The sequence below is a fragment of the Canis lupus genome, chromosome 14 (genome assembly GCF_011100685.1).
Source record: "Canis lupus familiaris isolate Mischka breed German Shepherd chromosome 14, alternate assembly UU_Cfam_GSD_1.0, whole genome shotgun sequence".
In the NCBI taxonomy this organism is placed as follows: Eukaryota; Metazoa; Chordata; class Mammalia; order Carnivora; family Canidae; genus Canis; species Canis lupus.
The window spans coordinates 57,103,328-57,114,134 of NC_049235.1; positions in this window are offsets into that span (position 1 = coordinate 57,103,328).

The window sequence follows — 10,807 nt, forward strand, 5'->3', positions numbered from 1 at the left end:
ACGATTTTATTTCAAGCACATGCAGTAATTAAATTGCTAACGTGATTCCAGGTAGAAATCTGTGTCCTTACTTTGACAAACGGATGAACTACACTTGTAAATACTTCTATCTGCATTGGTTTAAGCAGTAAGCCTTCTAAATCTCCATACAATTTATTTACTTTTTTTAAAAAGTGGAACTCGATTTAGAATTTGGTGCTAAAAATGACTTTGGATATCATTTGTCAATTTTGGAAATCAACTTGTTTAGCAAAGCCATTCTTTACAGAGGGAGCATTGGTACATTTCAGCCCCATTTGAATAAATGATTGAACATCCTAGATTATATTGCATTTGAATACTTGAGATGCAAAAATAGCAAATGTCTGATTTTGGCAAGGGCATGTATAAGTATATACCTTCATAGTTTCATTCTTGACATGGAAAATTCACTATTTTGGTGAAGAGAAATTTAATTTACAGTTAAAGATAGTTTTAAAGTAGCCAGATATTATTTTTGACCAAAATAAAAGTGTGCAGTTCATCTTGTGACATTTAAGCATTCTTATTTGCAGGGAAAAGGGCTTTTGGCCTTAATTACAAAGATTTACATTTTCTACATCAATAAAAATTCTTAAAAGTCTTAGAAACTTTGGAGTTTTTAATATTTTTCCTTGAAAATATTTCAGTTATGAGGTGCTCCATATATATTTAGTGACTACAGAAGTTAATTCTGGGTTGAGTACTTCTACACAATTTTGAGTATAATTATTATTTAGTTAACCAAAATTTACTTAACAGAATTCCAAATTTGAACAGTTTTGAACTTACTTTATAAGTTAAGTTACAGATTTGCTCCAAAGGACAACAGCTCTCCCTTCACGCATTGTCACGCACCCTGTCCACTGGGGCACCCACAGAACTTCTGCAGTCATGGAAATACTCTACATCCTTGTTCTCTGATAGGGAGTCACCACTACATGTGGCTACTGAATGCTTGACATGTGGCTAGAGTGAATGGGGACTGAATTTTTAAATTATGTTAAATTTTAGTTCATTTAAATTTAAAGAATCACACATTGTTAGTGGCTACTATATTTGACAGCACCACTTCCAGACTCTCATGTTCCTAGGTGGTAATTCTTTTTCTATGCCAAGAAGTTCGAGTGAAATATAGCTATTGTCTAATTCCTGACTCTTCTGAGATATTTTCAAGTTCAGCAGCAACTGTTTTTACATTTCATCATCCTTTCGTTATGACACTGCCATTTGTTAAATGAATAAATAGTTTAGAAATCGGATGCTCAATACAAAATTTACTAATTTACAATTCCTATTGTTACGTGTTCATCAATTGCTAGATACCTGAATGTTCCAATACACATTTCACAAAAATCATTGTTTATAAATGAAGACTGACCACTGCTCCATTAATTTGATGTGCTCTTCCTCTCATAGAAGAAAAAAATGAATAAACAGAAGCATTAAAAAGAGATATTTGAGGTGTGCATTTGAGTTTAACATAATGGGGAAATGCAAAAACAAAGCTTAAAAAATAAAAGAGCCAACCCTCTAGTCTATATCTACATCTATTATTTCATGACCAGTGACTTTTACTCAAAAGTCAATGCCAGCTAATTTCAGTGCTTGAAACGCTGTACATGGGACCAATGACAACTTAGTCTGTTCAGGTGCTTCCCATTAATAACTCAAATGTGCACCAGTATGACTGTCATCTTCCTAAGACTTCAGAAGGCAGCAAACAGGATGAAAGCAATAATGACTATAAGATGCTTACCACAGTGTCAGACACAAAATCATTGCTCAATAAATGCTAGCTAATGATAATAAGCATTAGTAAGGACCCTGGTTCAAGTTTGGAGAATACACAATATTAAAAATTAAAGGGCCTCCACTATGTTTCTGATATGTAAATATCTAAGTATGTCCTAGGTAAATCCAATCTATATTTTGAAGAGAACCAGGTTCTGGCCTGGGAACAATGTCCAGAAGTGGCCTGGGTCATCTGAAGACAGAAGAGATATATAATAAATGATCCAATGCAAGTATTTACTGAGCAATTTTGGTGTGCCCAGCACTGGATTAGGTAAAGTGGTGGACACAAAAGGAATTTTAAGATATTGCTTATTCTCTGAGTGAGTTTGCAATTTAATGGAAGGAAAGAAATAAACATTATTGAATTTTGGAAGATGCACATGGGAAATAACAATAAATCCGGATGAAACAGGCTAAGGGAAGGTAATAAAAGATACACAGCTGTAAGTGTGCAAGGGGAAGGCCCAAGACCTAAAAAAGAGAGAGAGATTCACGTGGATACCATCTTGAACTAGACAGTCATATTGTTTCCAATCTGAATATTATAATCATTATATGATTATGATACTGATTATAAGCATTTGTTTTTCAATTGGAAAGACTTCTGGTAATTAATTTAAGCATAATTGCAATTGGCAGCATAAACTGTTTAGCTAGAGTAGAGGGCAGTGCTTCCTTTCTTGGGTTTTATAACCCAGGGGAGAAACCTATGAGTTGGGGCTAACGGATGCCTGTGCACAAAGTCAAACTTAATTTCCCTCAATTTAGGACTGTACTCTTAGACACCTCAAATAGTATTCACTGTTTGGGGCAAGGAGTTCTATGGGATTTAACACATGCATAGATTTTGGTAACTACTATTTCACCTGATTATAGCACAATTGCAACACGCCAGATACTTCCCTATTGTCGACTTCTTAAATCAGGATCTCCTCTCCCCTGCTTTTAACCCTTGGATACCTCTGATTTGTTCTGTTCCAATATATTTTTTTCCAGGATGTCATATTAATGGGATCACTTGCTATGTAACCTTTTGAGACTTACTTTTTTTTACTCAGCAAAATGCCTTTGTTGTTGTGTGTAACAGTAGTTCATCCATTTTTATTAATGAATAGTACTGCTTTGTGTGGATGTACCACTGTTTTTTTCATTCACTCATTGAAGTGTATTTGGGTTAATTCCAATTTTAGGCAATTGTAAATAGCGCTGATATAAACATTCACGTATATGTTGAAATTAGAAGCATTTTCTCTGAAAAGAAGTTGAGAACAAAAGGACCAGCCACAAGACTAGGAGAAAGCATTTGAATATCACATTGTACCCGGAATATAGAAACTTGATTCTTGAATTGTATTAGAACGGGTTTGCCCTGAAACAAGGAAGATAATGTTAGCGAAATTGAATGGTAACGTTGTTAAGCCAGTTGGGATTACATTTTGCTCTGAAATGAAACAATAATAGGAGCATTATAATATGGCTATAACAATAATGTAAAATAATATGAGAACTGGAGAGGTGCCTAAATACGGGAAGGTTAGATTTTGGTAGATGTAGATCTATGAAAAAAACGAAAAAGGAGCAAGATATTTAATGCAAAAATGTAACAGAGGAAGAAAGAGGTCATTGCATTTATAGGGCTTCTGCACATATTTAAAATATGAGAGCATCTGAGCATGAGCCCTGGCATTTGGAGAGCTTTAGATGTTAGAAGCCAGGTCACAGAAGTGATCAACCAAAATGCCATTATTCACAAAATATGTGGGAAGGAGGGACACGTGATTTCCTGGTTGTCTTAAGGCTGAACATATTAATGGAGAACAGAGGATGGAATGGAAATTTGAGCAGAATTAAATCATAAATCACCTGGAGCTTATAAGGGCAGGTGATGTTAAAGGCTTTGGGAAACAAGCATAAAAGGATCTGCAGAAAGGATGCGAATGAGAAGGCATTTATGAAGGAGGTGGGAAGAAAGGACAACTAGGTGGTAAAAAAGAAATATGCACAAGTGGCAGCTTGTGGCTGTGGGTGTTTCCCGAGATGGCAGTCCCATTTCTGAGTGCTCTCCTAAGGACAAAGATAGATACTTGGGGGGAAGCAGGAGCTGTGCACATAGAAGAAAGAAATTCACATTGCTTGCAGGAGGAACTGTCTTGGAGAAATTTAATGCTGGTCCCCACATTCCTTTTCCAGATGTTTTCTGAAATGAAACTGTGTTCAGTCCCTGCTTTTTTAACCTTGCGCTGCTCCTGGGGACCACCGTGTGGAGCGGCGGCTCCTGGAGGAAAACCACCTTCCCCCAAAAGGATCTGCGTTTTAATTAGTGACACTGAAAACAGACAATATGTCGTAAAAACACAATAGTAGAGGGTGATAGACAACGAAATTTAATAAGCATCCATTATTTGGTTTTATGGGGCTAAGTGCATTCTAAAGCTTCAGTTATCATTTAAAATAGTAAAATGTGTCTTGGGGTCATGGGATTGAGCCCTGTGTTGGGCTCTGCTGGGAGTCGGCTTCGGATTCTTTGCCTCTCCCTACCTCTCTCAATCAATCAAATCTTAAAAAACAACAACAACAACAACAACAACAACAAAAACAGAGTAGTAAAATATGCCCCTCCTGGATGTTAGGGTACAAGGCAGTAATGATAGGAAATTTTCTGTACTTAGATCACTTAACTTTTTTTTTTTTTATGAGTAGCAAATTCATTATCTATTTTCCCATATCAATACATATCTCTATCTTTGTGCGTGTGCGTGCGTGCGTGCGTGTGTTTAAATATTTTAAAGCAAAACAGGAGAAAAAGACAATGAATTAAAGGTCTGGAGCTGCTAGGAAAAAAAAATAGGTGGACAAAGAACTAGTACTTTGGAGGAGCATCAGGCAGCCCTGTGTTCAAATCCGAGCTTCAGGTCCTGGACAAGTCATAGGATCTTACAGAGACCTGACTTCCTCAGCTGTAAAGTGAGGGTGAGCAACACACCTACTTCTTGATTCCTTTGGGGGATTGAATGAAATATGAGTGTCGGGAGCCTAGCAGAGTGTCTCACGCATGATAGTTTCTTTAAAAACAACGCAGATTATGATCTCTTTCCCTGGCCTCTGTAGTACCACTCTTGCCAAACATTTCCTCTTGACCCGAGAGACTGAAAGTTCTGACTTTATATTTTCATTCGTTGAACCGCCTTATAAATCATCGGAACCCAGAGTTTTAGATTTCAGCTGGCATCTCCGACAGATCCATCCTCCGGGAATTAGGGAACATTCCCCTTCAGAGGCAGTTCCCACTGAAGGCCCCTCCACCCCATCAGAAATCACTCATCTCAATACACAGAAGATTGGGAACTCAGGGAAGGGCATTAAGTGTCCCCCGAAACTGCCACGGTTCTGCTGTCCTTGTCGAGTCCACCTGGAAAGCCTCCCCCCACCATCCGAGGCCTGTCTTAGCGCTGCTGCCACAGAGTCAGCGCGACTCGCTCGGGCCTGTACATACATATAGGCTGTCCGTCTGCGCGGCTGCTGGGTCCACGTGAAGTTGGCATAGACTTTGAAATGACCCGTGTGGCTTCTCTCCAGGGAAACTGTTAATACGGGCCTTCAAGTAGACAAAGTAACAGCGACTCATTTTATCCTTATGTAGTCAGGTAGCAGGATGAGGTCAGAGCGGTTGTTTATCCCACAGCAAGTCCTTGACCAACGCCTGGGCAGTTTCAGCTGCAGCCAGAGCACCCTGTGCCCACCTGCCTCAACCTGGGTTGACTTCTTGTCTTGCCCACCTCTCCGGTCTCTAACCAGACTTCGTCATTTCACTAATACGTGACCATCCTGAAATACACCCAGAATACAACTACATTTTACTCTCTCTACTGCCGCCACCCTGGCCCAACTCCCACCACTGATCCCCTGGGCTATTGCAATACCCTCTCAATCAGGTTGGTCAGACTTCCTGGCTTCAGTCTGGCCTTCATTTTATTCTAACCAAACATCCAGAGAGATCTTTTGCAAGGTAAGGCGCATCTTCTTCTTCCTTTGCTCTTGGGTCTCCTGTGACTTCCTCTGAGTAAAAGCCAAAGTCTCCAGAGTGACTGCGAAAGCCTAGAAAATTTTTTAAAAAGGCTTTTTTATGTCTGACCTTTCTTCTCTGCCGTTCCTTCTCTGACACACTGGTTAACCAAGTGAGCGAATGGCCTAGCTATTAAAAAAAAAAAAATTCAGGAAGAAAACAATTTTTAAAAAAATAGTCTTCTACCAAACAGTTTATACACGGAGCACTTGGCATTGGGTCTGTCACTGTGTCATGCTGGATAAAAACTTCCTTCCCTGTCCACCCTAGTACTTTTTCTTTAAAGTTAATATTGTGTCTATTCACATAAAACAGAGTAGAGAAAATGTGGGGTTGAGCTAGCTCTCGAATCCTCTAGCACAGTCCTCTAAGGAACGACCAGAAAGGCGGCGTAGCCCAGCACGAGTCTCAATCTGCCTGCAGGCCTGGCTGATGCCAGTGTCGTGCTGGAGCTGGTCCAAGACTATAGGGTAGTAAGAGGCATTTTAAGAAAAAAAAAAGTAGTGGCTATAGTCAGCTATAGGAGGATGGTTTGACCCGGGGAGGTATCTGAGTTCTAACAGCATTCCAGCCGGCGGGGACTGGGATAAGATGTGGAGCTGGCAGGCATGAGATAAGACATCAGTGTGTCAGCCACATGGACTGGGTTTTATGTAGGTTTTTGTTGGGCTTTGCTTTACAGGGGACACTGGAGGGCGACCAGATTTGTGGAGGCAAAACTGTCCTAAGGAAGGAGGGAACAAAACCTGTTGGTGTTAAAAGAGGAGGCTAGGATGCTCATTACCATAATGCGGGGCATCTACATCTAGTAGCTCATTTTAACTTTGGATAAAATTGTCCTCAGGCTTCCCCTGGGCATACCAGGCTTGAGGCAGGAAAGTGCATTTTAAACCTGACCAAGGAGATATTGCTGGACTAGTCGGGCAGGCTTACGTGGGCCTTGGATAGACCCGAGCCTACAGGTTGTCGGCCTTGAATACACAGGGCTGAAAGGAGCCGGGATGGCAGGTGGGCATTTCCTAAACCCTGTGTTTCTCAACTGTGACACAGATCCACGGGGTGTGCAACCGCTCCCTGGTGCCTCTTCATCACCCCGGGGACTTGATGGAGGTAAAGGGAACCAATGCCAACGCGAGGCTCTGTCTGCTGTGTCGTAGGCGATAAACTACCTAAACCCGTTTGAACGAGTTATCCCCTTGGCAGCCCAGGGACTGCCCGTCCTGCTGCCCAGGGACTGCGTGGCGCCTTCCCAGGCCTGAGGAAAAGGTGCTAAATGTCCTTAATTGTGCCCTTTTGTTCCTCTCCCAAGTCTATCCTATCAGTAGAATAAGAGTTCGAGATTTCTTTTCCAGATCTTGGGAAGTTCAAAAGGATAGATGTTCCAGGAAGAGCCCCCTAGGGAAATAGGACGTGTTTATTGTTTCCAGGTATCTATATTTGCACAACTTGGTTAATCCATTTACACATAAGTGAGTATTTTTCTGTTCCTGGTTGTCCCTCCCCTCCTCCCACCACATGACCAAACAAAATTAGTTTCGGCCATTTAAAAAAATATCCTTAAAGGAGACATAGATGCCCCAGAGCTGAGTCCCACATATTTAGAAATTTGACAAATTTTCGAGTTGCGTGTGTTTGTGATTAGCTGTGTCATGCCAATGTTGTTAGGTGATACAACACGGGGACTGAGCCTGCTACATACATAGGACACATCTCTGAACGAGATGACCTGGGAAATCGAAAAAAATTCTAGCATCTTCAAAAAATCATTCTCTCTGGTAGAAATAACTCATTTTATGCTGAGGGATTTTAAATGGGTTGGATTTATCCCTGAAGCATTGGAAAAAGATACGGAGCACAACTTACCAACTTTCTGAGCAAGGCTCTACTAGGGACAGAAAAACACTTTGAAAGTAATGTCCTTGCTACAGACTTTAAGGGGGACAAAATATACTGCCAAGGTTACCGTGTGGACAGAAATAATAAAGTTAGTGTGCAAACTCAAAGTTTCACTAAAATCATAATGAGTATTTCAGTTTTCTGGAGTACAAGAGAACTGCGATTGCATGCTCCCCTGGGATTAGTTTGCCAGTTGTCAATAGAAAAATACTAATATTTAAAAACAAGGCCTAGCACAGGAGGTAAGCACAGGAAACTAATAACTGAATATAATTATATACACGTTGGGTGAGAAGGAGACTACTTAAGATTCATTATAACACCTGCTAAGAGAAAGAGGAGGAAAATCATTTTTCATGGTGCGGAGCTGCTCACGTTAATGCGAATATACATCGAAACTGCCAAAGTCCAGTAGCAGCTTCTAGGACCTGCCATGTCCTGATAGGTAAGTGATATCATTCTACCCACAGCAATAAATAAAAGTAGTACCAAATTTCTTTAGGGAGGAAAGCAAACAATTATTTTCAAATTTGAAGGAAAATTCAAGTTGGGGAGAGTTAATGGTAATTTTGCTTCGTGCTGTGTGTTTAATATACTGGGGCCTTGGATGACCAGCCTAGTGGCTGCGAAGACCAGGATGATGACACAACAAAGGCTATGTCGGATGCACTTCCCACGGGGACCTTTATTCCATTTCACCTTAGGTTTTCAGGCTCTTGATCCCCCTTGCCAACATCAAAGTGGTTCCACTTGGACACCTTAGATGGCTTTTTTTTTTAAGGTTTTATTTATTTATTCATGAGAGACACACAGAGAGAGAGAGAGAGAGAGAGAGGCAGAGACACAGGCAGAGGGAGAAGCAGGCTCCCGGCAGGGACCCCGATATGGGACTCGATCCCAGGACCCCGGGGTCACGACCTGAGCCAAGGGCAGACTCTCGACCCCTGAGCCCCCAGGGCCCCTTAGATGGCTTCTTTTTAGTTTAACCCCAAGGAGTTAAACCCAAGTGTCCAGCTTTCTGTGGGCTTTTTTAAAGACCCGGAAATTGTCAGTTGCTTTTTCATTCATTCCTCAGGGGAAAAACCATTTATATTAATAATGAGAGAATGTCCCTTTCTATTGCCAGTATATTCATTTTATAAACAAATGAGCGCCCTAAAAGATTTCTGAATACGTCTTCTATTATTTAAATTTTACACACAAAGGTCTTTAGCGTCCTCCTTAGCTCCATTAAACATCAAGAGTCATGACTTCTCTGAGGATTTTTTTTTTTTTTTTTTTAATTTATGATAGGCAGACAGTGAGAGAGAGAGGCAGAGACACAGGCAGAGGGAGAAGCAGGCTCCATGCACCGGGAGCCTGACGTGGGATTCAATCCCGGGTCTCCAGGATCGCGCCCTGGGCCAAAGGCAGGCACTAAACCACTGCGCCACCCAGGGATCCCTTCTCCAAGGATTGATAGAAGTGGATGCAGAATTGCCCGATCTAGATTTTTCCATAAAAAACCTTTTTTTTTTCTTCATGATGTGATGGAAAACAAAAATAAATATGTATATATTTAACGATGACAACCCTGTAGCTACATTCCTCCTAAGTGAGCATCTTGTTGCAGCAAGAGATTTGTTAATTTAGAGCAAATAAATCAGAGTCACCCGACTCTTTTTCCACCAGTGTTCTTTAGTGGCATAATTTCAGGAAACCTTATCTCTTTTAAGGGAGATAAAGCAGACATCTCTTGATAACACGAATATTCTATATTTAAAAGGTATAGCTAATTAATCATAAAAAATTAGACCAAATTCGTGCCATCATACAGCCAACAAGACCTAATTCTGATAAGGGTTATTAGCAAGAAAAGAGCTACCAAAGTATTTTTTTAATTGAATTTCAGTTCCCTGTGATCTGAAGATGTATCTTTGCACTTAAGTCTTTGATTATTATAGGTTTTGAATTTTATATTTGACTGATGGAACATAAACTATGGACTTTTGAAAATAAATCTTCCTAGCTTAAAAAAAAAAAAAAAGGAAGTCTGGGAGGTAATAATACTCCTGTATTTTTTTTCTAATAACGTTTTCAATATGTAAAATGCAGTCCGTAGCATATATTTAATTTGCTCAGTAGAGATTTTACCACCTTCTGTTACCATATTGGTTTTTACTTCCCTGGATAACAATTTTTGTTTGATGTACATATACAATGTGCTTGGAGCTCTGAGGATTAAAAAAGTCAATAGCCTTAGTTGGAGAACTTGTATCTCTAGTTGGAAAATTCGCACATTTTGGATACCTGCTTATTTTTTATATGATTTGTCTAATCTTTAAGAAGTAGGTGTTGTTTTCATGCCCAACAGTGAACAAAAACCCAGACTTGGAAAGATGAAATCACTTTCCCAAGCTGAGTAGCAGAGACTGAATTCAAGGTCATATATTCTGATTTCAAGTTCAATGCTCCTTCCGTGATTTTATAATACATCACAGTACATGGCAGGTTTGTGGCTGTCACACGCCTGCCATCTTTAGAGGAAAGGTGATTAAATCCTCCTGGGAGAAGATGATTTGCTCAATTGTTTTTGAGGGAATAAAACTATAAGGAAAGAAATTTTTTTCCCCACAGTGTAATGAATGGTTTAAAGGGGGAAAACTTCTGGTTTGTGGAGTGTGAATCAAGGTCAAACAGGGACAAAGGAAGTTCCTGAGAGCAAGAGGTAAGAGAATATGGTAAAATATGATGAGGTAAGATGCCAGGGCTTCAGATGGCCACGGAGGGTATCCCAGTCTGGGAAGGTGGGGGGCTGTCATTATGGCCGGATGTGTTACAAACAGGTGTCTTTTGCTAAGCCATGGTGGTCACCCTGACGTAAGTGACCAGGGTGCCCCCACTCTCGAGAGGAGTTTAGTAGGTGGAAATGGCTGACTTTCACCTAATTTTCCCCAAAGCTGCACCAGAACTGGGGACAGAAAACTCAGTGAATTCAGAAAACTCAGTGAATTGGGGCCCTGTGTCAAATGAAACCTTGTGACATCATCCGAG